The 19,007-nt window shown below is 45.1% G+C and overlaps 1 protein-coding gene across 1 annotated transcript in view; it reads right to left on the bottom strand.

Annotated features, from left to right (window-relative positions):
* The window catches only part of WDR5 (WD repeat domain 5), a 1,892,625-nt gene that overhangs the window by 719,152 nt on the left and 1,154,466 nt on the right, over positions 1-19,007 (bottom strand). The window lies entirely within an intron of this gene.

The following is a 19,007-nucleotide window of genomic DNA, read 5'->3' as shown; positions in this document are numbered from 1 at the left end:
CTCAGCACGGTTTTAGGCCACACCACAGTCCCACCTCTGCCCTCCTATCCTTCTCTAACACCATAAACCATGACCAAAATAATAGCAAGCTTTCCTCAGCTCTCTTTTTCGATCTCTCCAATGCCTTCAATATAGTCAACTACCAAATACTCATGCACACCGTTAAGACATTCTCACTAAATAGCCATGTGCTTCAATGGTTCCAATCTTACCTGTGTGGTAAACAAGCCATCCTATGGCAAGAAAAACTATCAATCCGTCTACCCATCACCCTAGGTGTCCCCCAGGGCTCCATATTAGGACCCCTTCTTTTCTCTCTCTCTACTAATGACCTTCCCACCGTCATCCCAAATGCTACCTGTATCCAATATGCAGATGATTCCACCTTGATTTGTTCAGCCACCTCCCCGACAGATCTAATGACATTAACCCAGAATAATTTTAATATACTTGAAAACTGGCTCTCTAACAGTCAACTGAAATTAAAACCTAACAAAACAAAGCTGCTTCTTTTCTCCCACAATTGTAAGTCTTCCTCACTACTCTACCATAAAATCTAATAATGGTACCATTATCTCCCCACAAACTCTTAGGCATCACAATAGACAACACATTCAAATTTGATATCCATGTCAAAAACTATGAAAACCATTAACAAAAAACTTGGCTCCCTCTATAAGATCAAACCTTTCTTACTCCACTTGCTAGGACTGCTACTGCTCGTTCCCATCTACACTCCACTCTTCTCTATGCCTCCCCCCTCTACTCACTAATTTAAACAAATCTGCTCTTAGCTAGTTCTCCAGCTGTTATAACCATATTGCTAGATATGTAACAAGCACGGCCTACACGGCAGTACAGTTGTGTACACTTAACATAAATGTAGATGTTAGAGTGTATTCACTGTTGCAGTCATATTTGGATGCATCTCCCTCAGATGGGTCCGAAGCCGCTGAGCAGGCACCGGCTTCTGAGGGTGTATTCAGACCTCAACATTTGTATATCAAACAGACAGCTGCAAAACCAAAGACAAAAGCAACTTCTAAAACTAAAGAACAGACGCATGATCATCCACAATGTCTAAAACGGGGGGAATGGCTAAAGGCTTGTCCTGAGGGAGAAGGAAATCCTTGAGCCTCTTTTTTGATTCTGAGAAGTCTTGAAAATGTTCCCTCAAAGTATGCAAGGTTTCTCCAAATGAATAATCCTCAGGAGGAGATGCAGATGGAATAGACTCCTCAGCATCAGAATCCTCATAGGGAGGTATAGATAATTCCTGATCAGAAGAGGAATCAGAAGAAATAGAAACCTGATCTGAAGATTCATAATCAGTGTCTTGCCTAGGCCTCATCTGGAGGGGGATGGGTACACCCCTGATCAAGGTAATAAGGTCTTCAGCCATTTTGATCATTTGTTTTTTTAGGCAGAGAGGCCTGTGCACATGGCTCATGCGTAGGTTTTTTTAGTTTTAGAAGTTGCTTTTGTCTTTGGTTTTGAAGCTGTCGTCGGTTTGCTATACAAATGTTGAGGTCTGAATACACCCTCAGAAGCCGGTGCCTGCTCAGTGGCTCCGGATCCATCCGAGGGAGATGCATCCAAATGTAATGACTGCAACAGTGAAACATGAACATCCACCACTGTCGCAACCTAAATCGTCTGGGGTGGCTAGAATAGCCTAGCCTACTTCAGTACAACCAGCTTATAACTGCTCATAAAGTTCTCAACCACCCTGATAATACACCTGCACTTAAAAATATTATCAACCCTTATAGCAACCTGAGGTCACTTTGCTCTTCTAATAAACTACTGGTTCAAACTTCCAAAAACAACAACTCTGCTGGGGACTCTCTGTTTGCTAACTCTGTTGGCAAAACTTGGAAGTCTCTTCCTGCTGATCTTACTCTCGAACCCTCTCTTACTCAGTTCAAAAAAAGACTCAAGCTATACTTTAAAACTCACTGGCTATGTCCTTGTTCAAAACCCAACTAGATCCTCCTCTATAGTCTGTAATCATGCTACATTGCCTAGTCAGTTTCTTAACACTGTTTTAAAAACATATGACTATTACCTGCTTGTTCAACTGGAGCCTGTAAACTATGTGCAACTTGTAATCATTTTGTGATTTTTAATGTATGTTCTACCTTGAAGCTTTTCTCCCCGGGCCTCCCCTGAAAATGGACATGTATCCAGTCGGCCTACCCCAGTCAACAAATGTAAAATAAATAAAAAAAAATAAAAAAAATAAATTTCAAACCATGGCAGGACTGCCCAAATCAGCTTTTTTGGGACCTTGTCATAAGCTCTCTCAAATCTAAGAATGCCCATTTGGACTCTACTCATTTTGAGCTTCTTTGTAACTATGTCTCACTGCAAACATCAGTCGATTGTGCTGCATGCTTATCTGAATCTGAACTGCTCATTTCTCATTTTACTGCCTACTACTCTGCGTATTCATTAATAAGTCACCCTCTCCAGAACCTTCATGCAGTATGACAGAAGTTTGATACCTCTGTAGTTCCAATTTTAATGTTGCGCCTGATTCCTCAGGTGTTGAAAATATGTTGTTCAATTTAGTTAAAATAAAGTATTTGGACATCTAGGTCTAGTGGTTGAGAGTTCTAAAGGCCAGAAGGTGTGTAGACTTTTTTAAACCAAAACATCCATTGCCACGCTGTCTTTATCAGAACCCAACCTAGGTTTGTCAATAGACAAGAAAAATCTGTAAGGGTCTGTCACAGGACTTCTGTACAGGAAATTTACATATTCAGGGATCTGGTAAAATCTATCAGGCCTCTTAGGAGCTGGAGGCTGGGAGTCAGGTGTAGTGGAAGTGGATGCAAATATCATCCAGGAAGGTCTCCAGAATAGGTGATACAAGAGCAGGAGGGGGTTGCCCACCCCTAGGTGGCTATAATATCTTTGTTGAATATCAAACTTCTTTGGATTTCCATTCAAAATGTTTCAAAGGGTCCATAGGCAATTATTACGCTAGCTGCCCTTCTGAGCCATTTTAAGCCTAGCCAATTTTGCAAAGTTGAGAATCAAGTCCTGTATATTGTGTCTGTGAAGTAAACACGAACTATTATACCAGTTTTTCCCCAAAGTTCATATTTAATTACTAGGTTAGCTTTCTTAATAGGCCATTCTAAGCCTAACCAATTAACTTCTCAAAGGTGAGAATCAAACACTATCTTGTGTCTGTGAGTCAAACACCTTCATCATTATACTAAGTCCCATTCTTCACTCATACTAGCAATAATTTTCTCAAAAGAAGCTTCTTCTACTGAGGAAGAACGGGAAATTATATCCCCACCATCCAAGTCCACCTGGACTTGATCAATGGATCTGCAATTAATGTGCCAATGAGCATTCATCAGAATCTGATTTAGATTCTTCCTCATTAGAATTTTCTAAAGGCCTCTTCTGAGAATTTGTAGGAAGACAACATCAAGGTAGGTCCTGTGAAAGAAAGTGGCTTGAGTGCCACAAAGGCTCTAAAAAGGCTCGGAAAAAAAGTTCATCCACTCCTCCTTCCAGGATGTCTGGCACACTAAGACTTGTTTTGTTTTCTGTTGCTTCTTTGGTGAAACATCTGCTTTTACTACCTGGCGAAGCTTTGACTTTGTATGTACTTTGAACCTGGCGTTTCCTCTCTATCAAGAATCTGCATAATTTATTTATATTTATTTAACATTTGTTAACCGGGAAAGTCCAATGTGGAACAAAATCAATTTTCAGTGGAGGCTTGGGGAGAAATGCTCCAGATGCATGTCTTTGTAACGTGGGAGGAAACAGGAGCACCTGAAGGAAACCCACACGAACGCAGAGAGGACATGTAGACTCCGCACAGAAAGCACCCCAGCCGAGTAGCGAACTGGAGAACCTCTTGTGAGGCGACAACGCTACCGCTGCACCACTGCGCTGTCCAATGCCCTCTGGTCCCTCTGAAATAATAATCCAGGGTTCCCCCTTCTCCAAATAATTGGTAAAATACAGTCACTTTGGATGTGCAAACCTCATATGCCATAACAGCCCCTGATGAGGTCACAGTAGTTGGAGTCCGAGTTGTTGTTGGGTGTACCGCAGGTGCTAAGGCTTCAACGGTTACATCAGAGTCTGACTGGGCATCAGTGCTTTCAGGCCTAGGCCTCTCAAGTTTCTTCTCATGAACAGGCAGGATTGTCAGGGAGTAGAGTTTTCTGCCATCTTAACTTGGGCAAGGCACTTTAAACAATGCATATTTTTCCAAACAGGAATAGAGTGACAAAAGAGAGGTTCTCAAGGTCTTAGGGATGAAAGACAGATTGTATTCTGACCCTAGGCAGAAAAGGTTCTGGGAGTGGAGGTCCTTATAGGAACTCTACCTACCTCAATCATATTTTCCCTCCTAGTTGACATCTAACAGAACAATCCACAGCAATACAACTGAGAAAAAGTGAAAGTTCCCCAACCAGGCAATTCTATGAACCAATGAAGACCAACAATTGAGCACCAGGTGAGAGAACTGTGTTTGTACTGGTGTCAAGGTAGTCTAAGGATTTACTCGCATACACCCAACTTATTATGTAAACTTCACACCCACAGGGTTAAGTCATACGTCGGAAGTAAGACAATATGGAAGGTTTTGGCTTTGGTACCCCAGCTGGACTTCAAGGTTACCTGGCAAGGCAACAGTTTGGAATACTCAGTGATCTAAGGAAGGACATCCACTGTTGCCTGAGCCAAAAAGGGGTTACCACCACAATCTTTTAAGAGTCCCTCTGAATTTTTAGAGGAATCCTGTATATCAGTGGAAAGGGTGGAAAAGTACAGAGGAACATTCTTGCCTACAGGAATGAGAAGGCATCAGTCTTCCAGGTCTGTTTGCAAGGAATCCTGCAGCAACATTTCTTAAACTGTCTGTATTGACAGAATGCAAGCAAATTTATCTGAGCTGCTCCCCACAGCTGAATCAGCTCCTGGGAGATCGCGGGTGCAGTTTCCATTCGTAAGGGTCTGTCCTGATCCTGCTTAGCTTGTCTGCTACACTAGTTTGCTCTGATGGAATTTATGAAACCTGAAGATTCAAAATAAGCTGATTTGCTACCTCCAAGGCTATCGCAACAAGTCTGCAAAGGGGATAAGATCGGGTACCCCCAGTCTCTATCCTGCATCACTGTCTGCAACTACAGAGGTCCTGGAGACCACAGATGATTCAAATCTTTCACAGAATATATTGTTATCTCGACACTGATGCTCTTCTGTCTGTCGTGGTTGTTCCACAAACTTTTCAATTTCACTCCTTTTGATATAGCTCCCCATGTAAAATTTGAAGCATCTGTTGTGACAGACTGGAGAACAGGCAGAAAGGAGAACAGGAGATCTGGACTGAGAGAGAGAAAGTAGACTTGCTCAAGTCTCACTTATCTGCAACAGTACAAGTTTAAATTCTTCACTGCCTCAGTGCACTTTGGGTTATCTGCCATGGTAACCCAGTATTGGTCAACTTTTAAACATTCAGACTCCCCTCCCTCTATCTTCCTGTGACAGCTGACTGTACATATCTCGTCGAGGAAGCCTTCAGCTGTCACAGGAAGTGAGTACTCAGGCTTTTTTGCTTCTACAAAAAAGATGAAAGTATTTGAAGTTAGAATCATCAAGCAAGAGTAAATTCACACCTTATCACAACACCGCATAAAAACCAAATCCAACAACTGAATCAGAGAGGGTGAAACCCACTTTAACTATGCACAATCTGGGGGAAGGTGGGTGGGTGCTATCACTGAGGCAGTGAGGAATTTGAACATCTACAGTTACAGGTAAGCAAGACTTACGCAACTATACTATGTTCACCATCCCCACTGCCTCAGTGGCATTTTGGGTAAATTCCCAAAGCTTACACTACCTGGGAGATGAGGATCTAGGAGCCCCTGCAGAATGGGTCTAGCAAAGCCTGCTCTAGTCCTTGAAAAGGAATGTGGTTTGTAGTGCTTTATGAAGCTATAAACAGAGTACCAGGTTGCTGCCCTTAGAATGCTTCTAGAATTTACCCCTTTCCAATATACGTTTGAGTAACAGAGGGCCCAGACACCAATTCAGAACTTAAAGATAATTTAACATCCGAAAGGTTCATTTTAAGTAACCAAGCATACTGTCTTAATATAACAGAAGCAGCAACTTTTCTTAAGACTGTAAGTGCACATACAAGAACACACATCAAATCGTGTTTTGAAACCTTACTCAAATCAGAAACAAAGGATGCAGCAAAATCATCCATCCTGTACGCACACTCACATTTCCACATATGGTCTTGATAATTTAACATTTTAAAGGCTAGATTACTACAGACATCTTTTTTCCCTCCCTGAAGGTCTAACCATTTTCTCTTTATCAGGGACGTGGGATTAGATGAAGCCAAGAGCTTTTTATTTGAGCAGGCAGCTGGGGCGACTGCAGCTGAGTCAGCAGTCAAATGAGGAGAGTCCTATTGTACCTGAGGAGACCCTATAGTTTCTCTGAGCCTTTTTAGGGACTGCTGGGATAGATACTGATGTCAGGCAAGCAGCTTTATAAACACCTTCCAAGGCTAGTAAGAGATTTTGGGGAAAGGGGGGCATAGCCATAGAAATGGGCATTCTTGTCCTCTAAAAGATCATACCCTGCGCCTATCGCGGGAGTAGTTCCCGACTGGTCCCAAGCAAAAACTTCACTAAATCCAGCAATTACAGTAAACTCAGTTTATTGAGAAAAAAAAAAAAATAAAAATAAATAAATAAAAATAAAATAAATAAAATAAAAAATTGAAGCTGTACAATTTTTATGTACTGCAAATTTGTCTCTCCCCGCCCCGCAGAAACATACCTTATGTTTTTAGAGTTTTAAAAGAAGACATGAATAAATTTCCTCTCTCCCCAAACTTACAAGTCAAACCAAACAAACAGTATAGGGTACAGCATTAGTCCAGCCTATTTTTAATAGTAACGCTCAAGCAGCGAGAAACTAGTTTTCCGTCAACTAGGAAATCAAAATTGTCCTCATCACATTCCTCATCATTCTCTAAAACAGAAAGGTCTCAACCAGACCAGAACTAGAGCCATGTTTGGGAACAAAACCAACAGAATTAACTGCCTGAACAACTCTCTTAGCAAAGAAAATCAAATCAGCCTTACAAAAGTCTATACTCTCATCATCTGTATGATGAAGCTTCTGTTTCTTTTTATTGCGAACTTCATTACTAGGTAAAATATCTGATGACAGAGTATTATGCCTGGCAAGGGGTCCCTTACACTGGACTACTCCTGGACTCGAAGGGTTTGGTTCTCTCATACACCTGGCGTCAGATACTTAACAGGCCTGGAGAGAGTGTCTAAACCCTGCTCCGTAGTGGCTTCAAAGCTGCACTACAGGGAAATAGAGCAAACGATGGCCCCCAACAGGATCACTAACTGTAGGCTGAGATATACTTTTATTTTGTTTCTTCTTTTTAAGTGCAACTGGATTTGATGTTGGGGTAGAGGGTACCAAAGTTTGTAGCCATCATGTCAGTTACCTTGACAGATTACCCAAAATGACACTGAGGCAGTGGGAATGCTGAACATCTGTTTCACCCACCAGAATACCTCCTTTTTACAAAATGGGGTCTGAAAAGATAAGGGGGTTACTGGGGCAGAGTCTAGACTGACCTAAGGTACTGTCAATTTTTCCTCATGTGAAATGTCACCAAGAGAATATAGAGTATAAAAGAAGCCATGTAACAGAATCCTGAGAAATTCCATGGCAGATACCAGGGATTGACAAGAAAAGCTAGACACCTCTTGGTACACGTCTACTTTTTTTCATGGAAAAAAAGCTCTTCTCAGGGAAAATTCTACAAGATATCAAAGAAAAACTATTCTGTGTCAAGGGATGCAAAACTATTTTTATAAGTTCACTTTTAATACCAGAGGGAGCACAAGTTTAATATACTTGGTCCAAGAATCTTGACAAAAAGAAAAAAATTTGCACGCATAAGACAATGGTCCAAATATGGAAAAATGTGAATGTCGAAGTCTGCAATAAGCAATTACTGGAGCCAGTTTGCAAATATTGTACAAAGTCGATTATCCTAATGTTGATTACCAGAAACGTCAATTATCCAAACGTAGCCTTCCAAAGTTTTTGGGTAGGAAAAATCAAAGTCTGACTAAGTAAACATTACATTCACTTGCGTGTTTTTTTTGTTTGTAGCCTGCATGTGCGAAAAATATTCTTTACAGTTCACTGGAATCACAGAATGGTTGAAAAGTGTATTCTCTGCATGCAGAAAAAACAAGATTTTAAAAGTTTTTTTATGAGGTCCAATGTATGTTTGATTGTCCAAACAGTTCCATTATCTGAACTACACTAGGCCCCACGTAGTTCAGATAAATTGACACTCGACTGTATCCTTATAGCAGCAGTAGATAGCTGAAAGGATAAGAAGACAGAAAGCTGACATAGTAAACCATGGACAAAAAAACTTAAGGAACATCTGAAATGTTTGCCAATGGAAATGCAAGATGCTTTTAGGTGTAGCTTTACCATGAAAAAAGTGGATAGCATGCAACAGGAACCAAAAAGTAGAAACTCTGACTTTAGCATTTGGGCCTGACAGTTTAAAATACTTCAATATTAAAGTGGCAAAAGAAAAGAATTTTTCCCAAATTTGTCAAAAGCTTCTCAACCTCTGTCAGAAAGAATGGGATTAGCATATCAATCTGTTTAGCAGAAGCAGTTTTGGATAAGAAAAACACTACAATGTCTGGTTTAGGTTCGGGAAAAAAAAGTTATGTACTCACCATAACGTTTCATCTGAGTAGTTGTACTTCATTTGTCTTCAACCTGTGGGAATACGGATCCGAGCTGGCAAAGATTACAAGCATCAGCTCCGAACTCTAGACTCCTCCCATTACCCATAATACACCTCCCTTGCCTTCGATCCCCAGATTGGATTTGCTGAACTTACACTTATAACCCGACCTGATAACATACCTGTGACCTATACTTACAGCCCGTAGGCTGAACATGCGCCAAAGGTCTGGGAGAAGGAGGGAGGGATGGCTGAAGACAAATGAAGTGCAATTACTCAGATGGAACGTTATGGTGAGTACATAACTTCTTTATCTAAAGTAGTTTACTTCATTTGAGCGAAAAACCTGCTGCACTTCGCATTGGAAGGAGATGTGAAGAGATCGCAGCAAAGTTTACCCCCCACTTGCTGAAGATCTGTTCGGCTACTGACGGATTCATGGACTACTCGTAAAGCATCAGAATGGTCCGACTTAGCCTGTCTGCTAGAATGCTGGACTGTCCCGGAATGTGCGTTGCAATAAGAAAGCGACCAGTGGAAATAGCCCATTCCCACACTCTCATGGCCTCTCGACAAAGGGGATAAGATCTGGTCCCTCTCTGTTTGTTACTGTACCAGACTACCAACATGTTTGATTGAATAGCAATCATCCCCAGAGGAAGAAAGGCATGAAGGGCCTGCAACGCTAAAAGAACCGCCCTCATCTCTAAGAAATTGATATGCAAACTGGTCTCCACGGCAGACCACGAGCCTTCGACTGTCCTGCCCTAACAATGTCCCCCCACCTGAGCTGGGAGGCATCCGTGGTCACTGTGGCTTGGGCTGGAGCTGGAACAAAGGGTTGTCCCTTCCAAAATGTCCGGAGAGCTCATCCACCACATGAGGGACAACCGACACACTTGACATAGGTGGATAGGATAGGTTAGTGGTAAATCCAACAGGGACCACTGAACCACCAAAGTCCACTGAAGAACCCGCATGTGTAGTCGGGCACATGGAAGGAGAATTATGTTCGACGCCTTCGAGCCTAGGGCCATCAAGACAGATTCCGCTGTTGGGAGATGAGAATGGTAAATTAGGGAGACTTGCATCCTGAGGTTTTGGACTCTCTCCGACGTCAGGAACACTTTGCCCTGGAGTGCATCTATCCTGACACCAATGTAGTCTATCACCTGTACAGGCTCTAGTAGAGATTTGGATGGGTTGATTGTGATACCCAAATTCAGGGCTGTCCTAAAGTAATCCCTGGTTTGGGAAAGTAGATGCCTGGTGGGAGCAGTTAAGAGCCAATTGTCCAGGTACGGACAGAACTGAATCCCCTGAAGCCTCAGATGAGCCACTACCACTGTCATCACTTTGGTAAACACCCTGGGGGCTGTGGTGAGACCAATTGGTACGGATTGGCCCCTAGCCAGAAGCAGAGAAGCCTCCTGGAGCTTCTGTGCCTCCATGTAATAGTAAGCATCCTGGAGATCTAACTAGCACATCCAGTAGCTCTCTTGCAGGTGTGGCAATATGGACTGTAGTGTGAACATCCGGAACTTTTCTTTGGCCACTGATAGGTTCAGCGTAGAGAGATCCAGAATTCCAGAATGGGCCTTAAGTTCCCAGTTTTCTTTGGCATCAAAAAGAACCTGGAGTAGAAGCCTAATCCAGACTGATCTGGGGGGAGGACTGTTTTGATGGCTCGTTTTCCTAGCAGCTTGGAAATTTCCTGTGCTGCTGCCTCCCTTTGCATGGGTGGGATGTCCGGGAGGTGATTGGGAGGGGTTGGAGAACCCACAAAGGGGATAGAATATCCTCTGGATATGATTTGCAGCACCCAGCAGTCTGTTATGGACTCCCATGCCACTGGGTGCAAGGCCAATCGTCCCCCAACTACCTCTAGAGTACAGCAGTCGGGCAACCCCTAAGGGTTGCTGCCTGGGTCTGTCCGAGAAAGGTTAGAGAAAGTACAGTTTTGTACCTACCATAAATGTAGCTGTTTGAGTGTACACCCTGCTGCAGTCATCACACTTGGGTTATCCTGTCGTCAGGCGGTCCCACAGTCGGCCGGAATTCCAAAGTCTTGGTCCGGCGTCGGCTGCTGTCACTTCTTCCCTGACGTCAGTGCGCCAGGGGTATAAATAATGCATCCAACGCCATTTTCTTCAGTTTTTCTTGCCCCAGATGTCAGGTGCCCCCAAAAATGTGGTCAGAAATTAGTACCAAACTAAGAAAATTTTGCACAAACACAAAATCCCTCCAGCTATAAGTAAATACATCAGGAAGGTATTGCAGAGATTTAGCCAGTTAGTTCAGAGGGGACGGAGGGAGGGTAACCTGGACTGCAGCAGGGTGTACACTCGAACATCTACATTTATGGTAGGTACAAAACTGTACTATGTTCATCATGTTACCCTGCTGCAGTCATCACACTTGGGTAGAATCAAAAAGCTAAGGATGGATGGAGGAGTCTTAGAGGGTTAGAGGAGGCTAGGCGGCCCTGCAGAACAGCAGTGGCGAAGCCAGCCCTAGTCTTAGAGTAAAGAGGTAAGTGATCGTGTTTGGTAAAGGTGTGTACTGAACTCCAAGTTGCAGCTTCCAAAATCTCCTTGGTTGGAACCACCCTGAGGAAGGCTGTAGATGTAGCTGTTGCCCTGGTAGAGTGGGGCCTAATGGTAGCAGGAACTGGTTTTCCATGATTGGTATTGCAAAAATGAATGCAATGTCCTATCCATTTGGAAATGGTTAGTTTTGATATAGCCTTCCCTTGTGAAGCTGTAGCATAGGATACAAAGAGCTGGTCAGATTTTCTGAAAGCCTTAGTTTTATCCAAATAGTAACAAAGTTGCCTGGGAATGTCCAAGGAATGCAGGAGTCTTTCTCCTTTGTTCTGTGGATTTGGAAAGAAGGTGGGTAAATGGATGGTTTGATTTAAAGCCACACTGGAAACCACCTTAGGCATGAAGGAAGGATTAGTTCGTAGAGAAACTCTGTCTTGATGGAAAATGAGGAAGGGTTCCACTGCCATTAGTGCCTGCAGCTCTGAGACTCTTCTAGCTGAAGTTATTGCTAGCAGCAGGGCAGTCTTCCATGATAGGAACTGTAGATCTGCAGAGAAAGCTGGTTCAAAGGGAGGTAGCGTGAGTTTTTCCAGAACAAAGTTGAGGTCCCATGTTGGTGTAGGTGCTCTCCTGGGGGGCCTAATGTTTTTTGCCCCTCTGAGGAACTGCCTTAGAAGTGGATGAGAAAATAAGGGTGGATCCGTGTTGTAGTGGGCTGAAATAGCTGATGCATGGATTTTAATGGAAGAAAAAGACAGTCCTTTGTGCAACATCTCAGTTAAATACTGTAGTATGTGAGGCATGTGAGGCTGAATTGTGTCTTGGCCTTTAGTTTGGTTCCAAGCACAAAACCTTTTCCATTTGTCCGAATAAGCCTTCCTGGTGCTGGGCCTTCTAGCTTCCAGAATAACATCCATAACTGCTTGGGAAAGAGGAGCTGGCTGGATGCTTAGTTGATTTGCAGGTTTAAGGCTTTGAGCTGGCTGTGAAGAATCTGATTGTTTTGCTGTGTGAGCAAATGGGTAATTTGTGGTAAAATCCAAGGTGGGCCCTGGGCCATATTCCTCAATAGCAGGTACCAGTGCTGGCGTGGCCAGTCTGGGGCTATGAGTATCAGTCGTGGTGTCTCTCCTTCCTGACTTTTAGAAGCATCCTTGTGAGGAGAGGCAATGGAGGGAAGGCATATACTGTCAGGTTTTTCCAGCTGAATGAGAGTTCGTCCACTTTCCAAGCTTGATGGTGAAGTGTCCTTGTACAAAATTTTGTTAGTTGATAGCTTTGAGGGCTGGCAAACAAGTCTATGTCTGGAAGGCCCCATTTTTGAGTTATTATTGAAAATACTTGTGGATCCAGTTTCCACTCGTGGGGATCCATGATGTTTCTGCTGAGGTTGTCTGCCAATGTGTTCTTCTTTCCTGGCAGGAATTGAGCTTGTAACTGAACTTGGTAAGCCAGAGCTGTGTTCCACAAGGTCATTGCTTGCCTGCATAGAGGGTAGGAGTGTGTACCCCCTTGTTTGTTTATGTACCACATTACTGTGGTGTTGTCCGTCCTTATTGCAAGTTGTCCTGGATGCAATAGATTCTTGAAGGCTGTCAAAGCATTCTGTAAAGCTAGCATCTCTTTTTGATTATGTGCAGATTCCTTTGATCTGCAGTCCATATGCCTTGAACGCACTGTCCTGCCATGTGTGCCCCCCAGGCATAGTCCGATGCAACTGTTGTCATAGTTTGCCTGGCTGGGGGCAAGGTGAAAGGCGGACCCTTGTTGAGGTGACACGCCTGTGACAACCATAGAAACTCCTGTTGTAGGCAGGGAATGAGAGATATCATTGTGTCCAAGCTGTGGCTGTGTTGAAACCATACGCTTTTTAGGTACCACTGTAATTTTCTCATATGCAGCTTTGCAAATGGTATTAGTAGTATACAAGATGCCATGAAGCCCAAGGCCAGCAGAATTTTTCTTGCAGGTAGTTGGGTCTTTGTTGCCATTGTTTTGAAATATTGAGTCAGTTGTATTTGTTTGTCCGGCGTCAGATAAGCCTTCTGAACCGTTGTATTGAAGCTGGCACCCAGGAATGTCATATTTTGTGAGGGTACTAGTTTTGATTTCTTTTCATTTACTGTGTACCCCAGGCAACTTAGAAGATGTTTTACAAAAGCCAGATGTTGTAAGAGGATGTCCTTGCTTTCTGCTTGGATGAGGCAGTCGTCCAGGTATGGGTATATTTGAATTCCTCTGTCTGCAGTATGCAATTACTGGTGCCAGGCATTTTGTGAAGACCCTGGGCACAGTAGATAAGCCAAAGGGCAGTGCAGATAATTGGTAATGGGTTGAACCTGCAATGAAACGGAGGTATCTTCTGCAATTTTGTCTGATAGGGACATGCAGGTATGCCTCCTTGAGGTCCAACGTAACTAGCCATGCTTCCTTGCCCAACATAGGAAGTAGCTGCTGTAGTGTTAGCATCTTGTATTTGGGTACTTGTAAGAAGGCATTTAGAATTGAATGGTCCAGAATTTGCCTCCAGGCACTGTCCTTCCTGGGAACTAGATAGAGTCTTGAGTAAAATCCTTGGCCTTGCTCTAGAGTAGGTACCAGCTGAATGGCTCTCATGTCTCATTGATTTTGTGGCAGGTTTGGCATTCCTCTTTTTATTGGCAAGGTGTGAAAATGGAATCTATATCCTCGTGAAATTATGTCTAGGACCCATTTGTCCTTTGTGACAATGTGCCAGTTGTCTGAAAAAAGTGCGAGTTTTCCTCCCAAGGGGGCTGCCAAGAGACTGTTGTTTGGCCAGATGAGGTGCAAGTCACTGAGTTTGCCTTCTGGTAGTTTGGGACCTGTCTTCTCCTCCCTTCTGTGTTGCAGTGCCCCATTGGCGAGGTTTGTACTGGGCTTGAGGTTGTCCTCTGCCTCTTGGACATCTGTATTTACCCCTCTGTGGTCTGTCAGTAGCTGGAAAGGACCAATTTTTTGTTGGCCAATTTCTGCTGAAGCGAGGGGGCTGTACCTGTAGGAAATCTTTGACTGTCTGCATGGATTTTGCCTTATCCTCCATTTTCTTTAAGACGACTTCTGCTTTAACTCCAAAAAGAGCATCCTGTTGTAAGGGAGCATCTAGAAGCTTTGCTTTAACATGATCAGGCAGAGTTTGTTCCTTTAACCAAGCATGCCTACGTAAAACAGACCCAGTGACAGCTGCTCTGCAGGAAGCCTCTAAAGAATCAAACCCACATTGTAAAGTACGTTTGCCCACCTGTTCAGTTGCGTGCAACAGATCCTGCATTTCTTTCAATTCAGACTGCTGAGGGAGTGTGCTCATTCTTTGTTTTAACTGAGATATAAGAAATTGCTGATACTTTAACATGTGAAATTGGCAATTTAGTGCCCTCGTAGCTAGAGTGGCTGAGGTGTAAACCTTTTTCCCCCACCTGTCTAGTGCTCTGGAGTCCCTTTCGGAGGGTACAGGATTTTTTGCCAGAGAAGCCTTAGCCCCTTTGGGACCCTGGGAGATAGTCTCTGGATCAGCAACAGGGCTTTTATAAAGACATTTGTGGGAATCAGGCACTCTATAGTATCTGTCAGGTTTGGCCGGAGCAGGAGGCAGAGTCTGGGTTCAAACTGGATTCTAAGTAAACATCATCCACAATGTCTAAAACTGGGGGGATGGCAAGTGGTCTGTTTGGGGAGTAAAAGAAACTCTCTGAGCCTTTTCTTCGAGTCAGAGTAGTCCTGACCTTCCCAGTGAAAGTGTTCCCTCATAGTGTGTAAAGTTTCTCCAAAGGAGTAGTCTTCAGGAGGAGAAGCTGAGGGAAAGGAATCCTCAGCATCAGAATCTTCATAAGGGGAGAAGGAGTAATCCTGGTCCTCTGTGGAGCCTGAGGAAATGGACACTTGTTCAGAGGATGCATAATCTTCCTCTTGTCTAGGCCTTTTGTCAGGAGGGGGTTGGGAACCCCTGATTAAAGAAATCAAATCTTCAGCCATTTTGAGCATCTGTTTCTTAGGCATGGGGCCTTGAACAGGGGACCGAAGTGCAGTCTTTTTACGTTTAATAGGAGTCTTCATCTTAGGGTACGTTTTAATGGTGAGCGTCGTCGGTCTGAAGACGCCTTCAGAAACTGACGGAGTTTCTGCAGCACCGATATCTTTTTCAGCGGTGTCGTCGGTAGGGGCTGCACAAAATGGCTGCGTCGGCCTGGTACTTTCCGCCAAAAGTTCCGAAGCGGTCTCAGGTTCCAGATCTGCGGTAGTCAGGGGCTGCGTCGGAGCCTCACTGAAGACCGGTAAACCGGAGACCGTACCAGCCGAGGCCTCGGAGTCTGGCTTGGGTCTAGGCTGCCTGTCCTTATCCTTGCGTTTTTTGTGCACGCCAGTAGTTGGTTGCTCCGACAGCATAGTGTAGCTAAATTTTCTACCGAAGTAGTGTCGTGCGAAATCAAAGCGCCTTTTTATAGTAATCTTATTAAACCTAGCACAAAAACGACAACTAGTGATGTATTGGTCTGGGCCTAGGCAAGGTATGCAGTAAGAATGAAAATCCTTATGAGGTATTTGCTTCCCACAAGAAATACAATTGTTAACTTTTTTTGACATCTGTCTGAGGCAAGAAAAGTTTCCCCAACGGGGTGCTTAGCTTTATTGAAGACTTCGGTCTGAAATTCAAGTTCGAAAATCTCAGGAGTCGGCCGACCGGCACTTGCAAACTGCTTCTGCTTCGGGCACCGCATGGCAAGAAAGACAGAAGAAAATAGCGTCGGATGCATTATTTATATCCCTGGCGCACTGACGTCAGGGAAGAAGTGACAGCAACCGATGCCAGACCAAGACTTTAGAATTCCGGCCGACTGCGGGACCGCCTGACGACAGGATAACCCAAGCGTGATGACTGCAGCAGGGTAACACGATGAACATCCGAAGTTTCGTGAACCCACTCGGCCTCTGGGCTGGCATCCATTCTGTCCCCTTCTGCCTCTGGGGGAAGAAGAGCCCAGAGTGCCCCGGGAATACAGAGACTTCCAAAACCACATCTTCTTTTGGCCTCTCTGGTTCCGGGAAAAAGACCTTTGAGGGTTAGAGAAGCAGATCCCGACGGCAGTGTCTTCCTGTCCTTCTCACTCTGGACTAGCATCTCCTTGACGGTCTTACCAAACAGAGTCGAGCAGTCAAAGGGCATTGGCAAAGGATGCCTTAAAGGGTTCGGTAAATTGGCACAACCTGAGCCAGGCATTATGCCTCATGGACACGCCAGACCCAGCCGCTCCTTCTGTTACATGGACATATTCAATACGGCTCTGGCCATTTTCATTGAGAACAAAGCCTTGTCCTCCTGCAACATGGACTTGGGTGGAGACTCCTCCAGCTCCTTCACCAGGTCACGTTGGAGTCTTGTGACATAGGCCAACTAGTTCAGTGCCCTTATTGAAAAGGTAGCCGAAGCATACACCCACTTCCCTAGCGGGTCCCTCATCCGGGACTCTCGGTTCGGAGGGTGGACCGAGGAACTTTCCTGAGACAGTTCCCTCTTTGTGGCTACTGCTACCACCATGGCATCCACTGGGGAGCCCTTGTTCCAGGAAGGCCTGTCTATAGGGGGACTCAAAACCTTATTGGGGCACTTGGGGATCGGCTACATGGTATCAGGTTCCTTCCATGCCTGCGAGGTAATCAAATCCACTAAAGGATCCACGGGGGGGGGGGGGGGGGGACGGGGACACCCAAGACATAGTTGGGCCCGTGCCAAAGGCTTCCAGAAACACAGACTCATCAGAGGAGGGCTTGAGAGCAGACTAACCTCCCCGCTGGTGCAGAATCTCCATGATGTCTCCAAAGGAGACCTCGTTGGGAGGTAACCTTGGGGAGCCCTCTCCCTCATCTAAGTCTGTGTCCTTAGTTAGGGACTCAGGGGAGTCCAAGTGCCTCCTCTTACACGTATGCTTGCAGGGCACTTCTCCCGTGGGGCTCTCCAAGTATGCTTGCAAGCCATCTGTTCCTCTGGGGGAACAGTCAGGGTCCCTTCGGGCACGGGCTGTCCCTCTGGTAAGATGCGGACCATAGACAGAGCCAAGGGGGTCTGGGTGGAGCCCGAGGGGGCTGTCAGAGGCCTTGATCCGACGGAGAGAACCCGTTTTATCACATCGAACGCCGAAGGTGAGCGGACCTTCTGTGAAGTCAATAAGGAGGCGGGTCTCCCCGGGTCCGACGTGAGAATCGTGGCTGGACACTAAGTGGCCGGAGCTCCGAGAGAGTAAACCTGGACCGACAATGGAGCCGATGGTAAAGGTTCCACTCCCTCGGATCAGACCCCCAGGCTCTGGCTTGGAGTGTGGCTCCGATCCGAACTGGTTGGATCCGAGATGCTCCAGGCAGCTGCCAACGCCCGACCAAGGACAACCTCGGATTCGATAACTCCAAAGCCGAAGGTCGGATCGGGGAAGGAGTAACAGGTTGAAAAAAGGGAAGCGAGCTGCCACATCCTGAGCGGGGGGGGCTGGCAAGACCCCCATCTGGATCTGTGTATGGATAAAGGGCCTCATCATCTTATCCAGATCCATTTCCGACAGACAATGGGTCGACCGAGATGAGGCCAAAGACTCCGACCAGGCCGATCGGGGAGCTGAGCCCCCGGTAGACTGGGTGTGCCTCCTCTGGCTCCAGGGAGAACCACGGAGATCGGAGCATTGGGGAGTCAAGGATCTGAGCAGACTTGCTTGGTGACGAGAGGTCCGGAGACCTCTTCCTCTTCTCTTTCACCCTCTACTCTCTCTCCCGCTCTCTACTCCTCCTCTGCTCCGCTTCCACGGACTTAGAAGCAGGAGTTTGAGTCCCAGCCTGGGAGGGAGGGGAGGCCAGAGGCAAAGAATCAGGACAGGCAGTCACGGCAGCCACAGTGACTGAAGCAGAGGATGAGGAGGGAGGATCAGTGGTAGGAAGAAGCCCCTTGAGGGCCAATTTGACCTGTCCTTCAAAGCTTGGGGGGGGGGGTTTGAACCCCGCACAAATGAAACAGCAACACTGAGGTGGGCCACACCTAAATACAATACACACAGAGTGTGGCCATCCATTGGGGAGAGCTTATAGCCACACTGTGCATAGCTTAAAAATAAGTTTTTCAGCCATATCTAAGAAGAAAGAGAGGATACAAACAAAAACTTTCTTCCTAAGAATTTAACAAACCCAATCACCACACTAGACTGACTAGAAAGGGGGGGAAGGGCACCAAAGACAAACTACACTAACTACTTACAAGCCTACACATGACGCCAAAGCGATGGGAGGGGAGAAAGGGCACCTACACTAATCTAAAACGGCTAATTTAAGAAAATTTTTTTGAAATCTTACAGTCAAAACACACCCTGCTAGCTGGAGCTCTAGAGACACGATGTTTCACAAATCACAGCAAACTAGATCTTGGGATGGAAAGCAAGGGAGGTGTGTTATGGGTAAGGGGAGGAGTCTGGAACTTGGAGCTGATGCTAGTAATCTTTGCCGGCTCGGATCCGATACGGATCCATATTCCCTCAGGTTGAAGATCAAATTAAGTAAACTACTTCAGATCAGATATTTGAGTCTGAAGAACCTTTTGCAACTTGCAGCACTTTCCAGGAGTAGTAGGTCAACTGTCAAGTTAAATGCAAGCCGTCATTAAAACA

This window comes from Protopterus annectens, chromosome 16.part0 (assembly GCF_019279795.1).
Source record: "Protopterus annectens isolate FY-2018-M chromosome 16.part0, PAN1.0, whole genome shotgun sequence".
Taxonomy (NCBI): Eukaryota; Metazoa; Chordata; order Ceratodontiformes; family Protopteridae; genus Protopterus; species Protopterus annectens.
This window is presented reverse-complemented; position numbering and strand designations above follow the sequence as displayed.